This window comes from Mya arenaria, chromosome 2 (genome assembly GCF_026914265.1).
Source record: "Mya arenaria isolate MELC-2E11 chromosome 2, ASM2691426v1".
Classification (NCBI taxonomy): Eukaryota; Metazoa; Mollusca; class Bivalvia; order Myida; family Myidae; genus Mya; species Mya arenaria.
In genome coordinates, this window is record NC_069123.1 from 40,872,451 (window position 1) to 40,878,869 (window position 6,419).

Genomic DNA, 6,419 nt, shown 5'->3' on the forward strand with positions numbered 1-6,419 from the left:
TCTTAAATCCCTTATAACAGGATTAAGCTAATCTCTCTTATTTTGGTTTTCAATACATTGCGTAATAATAACTTCTTTAAGAGTTTTTACACTTAAGATGGGAATGATCATAAGCCTAAGAAGTTTCGAGAAATTGGGACCAGAAGTTCGATTTGTCCTCTTAAAATATGTTTTGGAAACAGATACGAACTTAACAAATATATTCAACCCTGTTTTACTTATCTTAATAAAGAACAGCAAAGGTAAGTGTCATATGAGTTAATGTTCTCTTAAACATACTTTTTGATGATAAATATATAAAATGCGTTTGTTATTACATAATAATTTGCATATATATTAAATTTTTCCTAAAAAACCATCATGAATTCATTTACCCACTAAGCTGTTGCGTAATTGTATTCTGTCTAGAAACTTCCCCTATACCAGTATGATTAAAGTTGAGTTTACATAAAGTTGGTCAAAGTTTTTACATTATTGTTGCCTGCATTCTTTGCCATTTAACAGCGTTAGATAATCACAAAACATGAAATTGAAATCTAAAGTATGCTGTATGTTAATGTAACAAAATGATATCTCGTAAATATCAAAGCGTGGGACATCGACTCGAGAGTAATACTGAATGTACATTTTATATTTATGCTTGTATGTCGTATTTTTTGTTTAATACATCAGCCGCGACAAGCCGAAACGGGTATTACAATTGAAAAAGGCAACCAGCCCTAACAAGCCGAAAGAGGTATTATGATATAAAAAAATCAACTGTTTTTTTAGACAAACTGTGAAGTACTTTGTTTCTTAAAGAAACTGTATTTAAATTAAAGTACCCATGCCCATCAAAACATGCCACACAATAAACCCCATTCTATTACACAGAAAAGGATGACGCCATGTTAGCTGCTTATATCATATTTAATATAATTGGTCATCGCGGTTCACATCTATTTATGGAGTTATGATTATTTTTTAAATTTTACCAGATCAAGGTCCCGTTTCTGTAGAGAGCGTGAGGCTTATGATCGTAGATTTCCCGGCGTTACTTTCTTTTTTTTGTCGCATCAGGCGTTTTAAAAAATAACGGGAGGACATTTACCCGTAGCTTTATGTCACCGAGTACTCTTATTCTGCGTAAGGTTTTAGCGACGACTACGATATGTTATCAAAACGAGGCACTTTGTATAAAATGTGGATCAAACATATAGAGCGAAACAGCTTAATCATATTATAAAGAGCATACCGTTTTGCTTCATTGAAGCAAAAGTTTATTACCCGTCCATCAGATGAATATTTCTATTACGTTGAAATTATATCCTAATTGACTAGTTTTTTTCAACTTTTGATGACTCGACAAAAATGTACAAAATTTGAATATGATTTATTGATACAAGTGACGATTTTACAATTTAGCAATCAACTACACAGGGCACATACTATAACCTGCTGTACAGTTTCTCTACATGATTGAACTCAGTTTTGCTTCGAAATGTCACGTTCAAACAAATATACAACAACAAAAAAAAAAAACATGTAAGAAAATTGATAAAAATTCACATGTTTAAAAATAAAACAATGTGAACTACAGTCGAATCCCGTTGGCCCGAACTCGCTTGGCTAGATTTTTTCGTTGGCTCGAATAAGATGTAAAGGACCTATCTGTTTTCAATGAATGTAAGCATTCACACTTGGCTCGAAGTATCGACGTATTTTTGCCGGTCCACGAGAGTTCGGGCCAACGGGGGTCGAGTGTACTGGAACAAAACAGCGGGACAACATGGTGCCTTTTTAAAGACAGGATGAATAAGGCCTGACGCTCGAAATACGAATACTCGTTAAAATGGCCTCTTATAATCGCGTGTAAGACAACATATCGGAGGAGCACGAGTTTCCGTGAAATAGTAAGTCACCGCCACCAAATAAGAAGACTGTTCATGCTTCAATAAAACACACACTTTGTCCTGACAGAATTATCAAACTGACTAGTTTCTTAATACATAAATAATTATACTCAGAAAGATCCTTTCGAAAAAAAACCAAACGATCGTACGATGCGTGCTTTGTGAGAAAATTGAAAAATTTGTTCATATTTTTTCAAGAATTGCAAATGCTGATACGTGGACAGTGCATGTCATAATATGACTGGTAGAATATAACGTTTCGCACAATCAACGTCATACTCAAAGGTAAGTTTGATGACTTAAATATAGCCAACTTGTCCTGTTTCGTTTTCACTGACTGATGCACATGCAAAACTAATGTTCTGACTTGAACTTTCTTTACGGTTCAAGAGATAACCATTTTATGATTTTAGAAGTTCTTACATTCTTGAGTAGTGCGCTACATTTGTATTCTATTACCTACTGACTATACTATGGAATGTTCCTACGCGACGGGGCATACTTTCGATTTTTTTATTTTATCAAAATATGTAGTTCCGTCTACGAATACATTTTGACAATTTGTTTCATTTGTAGGGTCCGGTTTCACCTCTTGGAAGATACGCTGGACAATCTTTAATTTTGTTTTGCCATAAATGCAGTCCCTTGCATTTACACAAATAGGATTAGTGCATGCTTATCAATTGATTAGTACTCACCAAGGTACTCAATCATGTGAATTACTCTCGGGTTTTCCCATAATACAATACTATTCACAAGCGTTGCGAAATAAACAAATACAAATCTAAACATTTAAAACGCTGTCACGTGGATATGATAAGCCACACATTATGAAGAAAATGCGTTTTGCTCTATCGAATCCTCGAGGTCGTTGCAAATACCAGTAACAAAGACGTTTTCAGTCTGGTGACTTTATTGCAAAATTGAACAGTTGTGATCATACCTATAGCTGAATTAACAAGCAATGATCGGAAATCAAATTCCTTTTTTTACTTTTGATCGCTAATGATTTATAAACACACATACATCGTATGAGCAAATATCTGCTATATATACACTGCACACATACTTAACTTCTGAACATTGATTCATCTTAGAAAACACTGGATTACATTGCGACATGTACAGACATGGACAAGAACAACCAAACATTTACTGATATCAAAAACATTACAATTGTCAAACAATAGTTATCTCATTGGACATTGGTAAATGTGACGCATGCCCAGTATTTCTGTTATTCAGACCACCGTTTGAAATCACCGAGTATGTTGAATCACTATCTGCTGACACTCTGAGTTCATTGTTCACTATTGAGTTTTCCTCAGAAGCACTGTCGAACGCTCTGTTTGTGTCATGAAAGTGTCTTGCAATAATTTCATTTCGTCGAAGGGATTCATCACGACGCCGATGATGTTCACGACGTCTGCTTTTCTGGTCACATAGATTAAAAGCGGCTTTTGTCAACGCGAGAAAGAAAGCAGCGCTAGAGGTGAACATGCAGGCAGCACCGGAAGTTGCCAGGACGAATGACCAACAGTCAGCGGCCTTTCCAAAATTCGAGGTTTTGGTCGTGACGTGTGCAACTTTGAGGACTGGCACAAAAAGGATTGAAACTGAAATATAATACATGTATAATAGCTTGCTTTTTTAAATGCTAATATTTGAAATGTTGTCATGAACATTTATATTCTGAAGTACGAGTATACGTTTGCTTTGCTTATGTGATTGTAAATGGGATTTGTAATGATTTTGATCATTTACACATACATTATAAACAGCTGTTGTACTCATTTTGCTCTATTGTTAACAGTTGTATTTTATGATGCACAGCAAAAGCTGAAAGGGCGTACGCTTTAATGAGGCGAAACCATGCATGACTGTTACGAAATTAGCGGCAATAGACTGTATCAAAATGTCGCAATGGTTGACAGTACATTTTTCACAGCGATGAATAAATTCGTCATGTACACTTTCAATAGAGAAGATAGTATTAAACATATTCATAACTTATAAATGTGTATCAGTGTCTTTGTTAATTGCTATATTGAACGAAAATTGAATAATTTGGATAGTTTGAATAATCAAAATCGCTTCCTGATATTTGTTTTGACTTTTATAGTTGCGATATATCATTTTTTTTAAGATTATATTAAATTGGATGAAAGACCTTTATTACATGTATAAATAAATGTAACCTACAAGAAAGTGTGGAGAAAAATGCCGAACTTGATATCAGCAATATGTGTTTTGGGGCCATGTCTGAGTTGTGTACTTTGGTCAAGGTCACGGCTGCGATCACCATAGCAGCAAATCCGCTCAGTAGACTCGCCACGGACAGAACCTTGAACTCAAGCCAGTGCGGTTCATCCAGGGCTGGAATCAAAGAAACATTAATGTGCCAGTTAAGCCTGTCGTAAAGACAACATACATGTAATTGTGTTGAGTTAAGCTTCGCGCAAACTCAACACCGAGCAAGCAGATTTAGGCGGCGTGGGCAGTAACCACGTTGATGGTCAGACAAGGTTTTGGTGATTGGGGTAATAATCAAGACAACGGTCGCATGACAATATCGGCGACAGGAGTGGCATAAAAATATACGGGACCATATGACGGCCACTAAAAGTGGATATTGTTCTAATAATGACATAAATTTGTCAAAATTTTCAGATTTTTTATATATACTTGACCTTTTGCGATTCTAAGATAATAGTTTATATAATGATTTTGATCTTACTGCTTGTACAAGTAACATTCTTCCTCATGTAAGACAACAACGCAAATATCTACATTTGAATAGTCTTTTTTTGTCGCTCATATTGTACGAAAGGGATTATATAGATTATAATTATATGTTTCAGTTTCTGATCGTTTTATATTTCACCAAATGGGCACCAAAAGGAACATTCAACGCATGGCAAAGATACAATTCATTTTAAATCGTGATGAAAACTTTTTAAAATATTAATATAAGTATTAATATTTTTTTCCTGCTTTTATGCTGTAAAATCACAGAAGGGCAAGCGAGTAAATAACCAGGAAGAGCTATCGCACTAAATGGAATTTGATCGCGTGCCCTACTGCTTTCATACCGCAAAACGCAATAAACAATGCGATCAATCATTAAAAAAACATTAAAAATACTTACGGGAAAGTGACCGCGCAATGCCAATTTGTGAGAACACACGTTCCCTGGCTGTGAAGATACATTCCCCTGTCTTATGTCTGCAGAACCTTGCCAACCAAATGCCTCCTCTAACGTCCACGTGGGGTCAGGTCCCGGGGGATGGCTCGTGCGAAACCACGCTGGCCCACAAACCCCGGCAAGTGCCAGACAGAGGCCCAGGAATATAAACACATTCCCTGTCAGTAACAAACGGCAAATCATCCTCATTGCCCAACGAGGATAGTTCAAGAACTATACTATTTTTTATCCAACTTTTCAGGAAGTCAAAGATAGAATTTCATATGTATTGCCAGTGCATTTTAACTTATGACACACATCTTATGTTGTGCCCGAAATTAATGTCCTATCTTTTGTTTACGTGACTGACAGAAGGGTTTGTGCCAGAAATAAAACACGCAATGAACGAACTCAAAGTGTGGCACGAGCCATTGTTTAACTATACAGTATACGTAATCTAATTTGATAAACTTAATATAATGCACACACAATTGGCAAGTTATTTCCTGTAGCTACACATTGCTTGCACGACACTTGATATTCGTAATGAGCCTAGTTTTCGTTATTTAAAAATGAAACTTATTTTATAAATATTCATTGCTCCTTGATAAGACTAGATGTCGCCCCAAACTAAATTAACATAAAAAAGCTGATCAATTCACGCTTGATCGGTATAAACCACATCTCACGTTGTAACCGTTTAAAGATACCCATCATTAAAACTAAGAGAAATGTTTTGTCTTTATGCACGAATTATCTTAAACTAGCATTGCTTCAACCATGAAACGTTTGATATAATTGAAATGATAGATTGTCCAGTGGTGTGGAAAAATACTGCCGAACACTCATTTCGATATATCAGCAGACGGCTGTTATTGATTTTAATCAGGTGAAGCGGTTTATTATAACAGAGGCTGGGTAAGAAGACAAATATAATCTAAGCAATGAGCTGGTTAACTATAACTTTGTATTTAGTGTTTTGTATTTCGGTAAATATATATTAGTAACCTATAGCCATTTCATTAAACGTAAATTTTGTTTGAAATGTTTATTCATACTCATTTTTGTTAAAGTACTCTATCGAGCATCTTTACATTTTAAGAAGGACAGCAGTACTTAATTAGTACTATAAATATTCCAAGTTTTCAAGCAAGTGTCCCTTTTAAATATACAATACTTTATCAGAAATGAATGAGCGTCACTCACAGCGTACAGACGACGCCACAGACAGACTATACATGTATCAAACTATTCATTTTAAGAAGGAAACCGATACGTTATAAGTGAATGTTCCAAGCTTTTACACAATTGTCCCCTTTAAAGGTACAGTACTCACGGCCTAT

The 6,419-nt window shown here is 35.4% G+C and overlaps 1 long non-coding RNA gene across 1 annotated transcript; it reads right to left on the reverse strand.

Moving 5' to 3' along the window:
- Positions 1-3,145: 3,145 nt before the first annotated feature.
- Positions 3,146-5,236, reverse strand: LOC128203620 (uncharacterized). The gene is made up of 3 exons (XR_008255990.1): positions 5,041-5,236; positions 4,095-4,268; positions 3,146-3,508 (listed from the first exon to the last, which is right to left on the reverse strand). It is a non-coding gene; the product is annotated as an uncharacterized LOC128203620 (long non-coding RNA).
- Between the last annotated feature and the right edge of the window lie 1,183 nt (positions 5,237-6,419).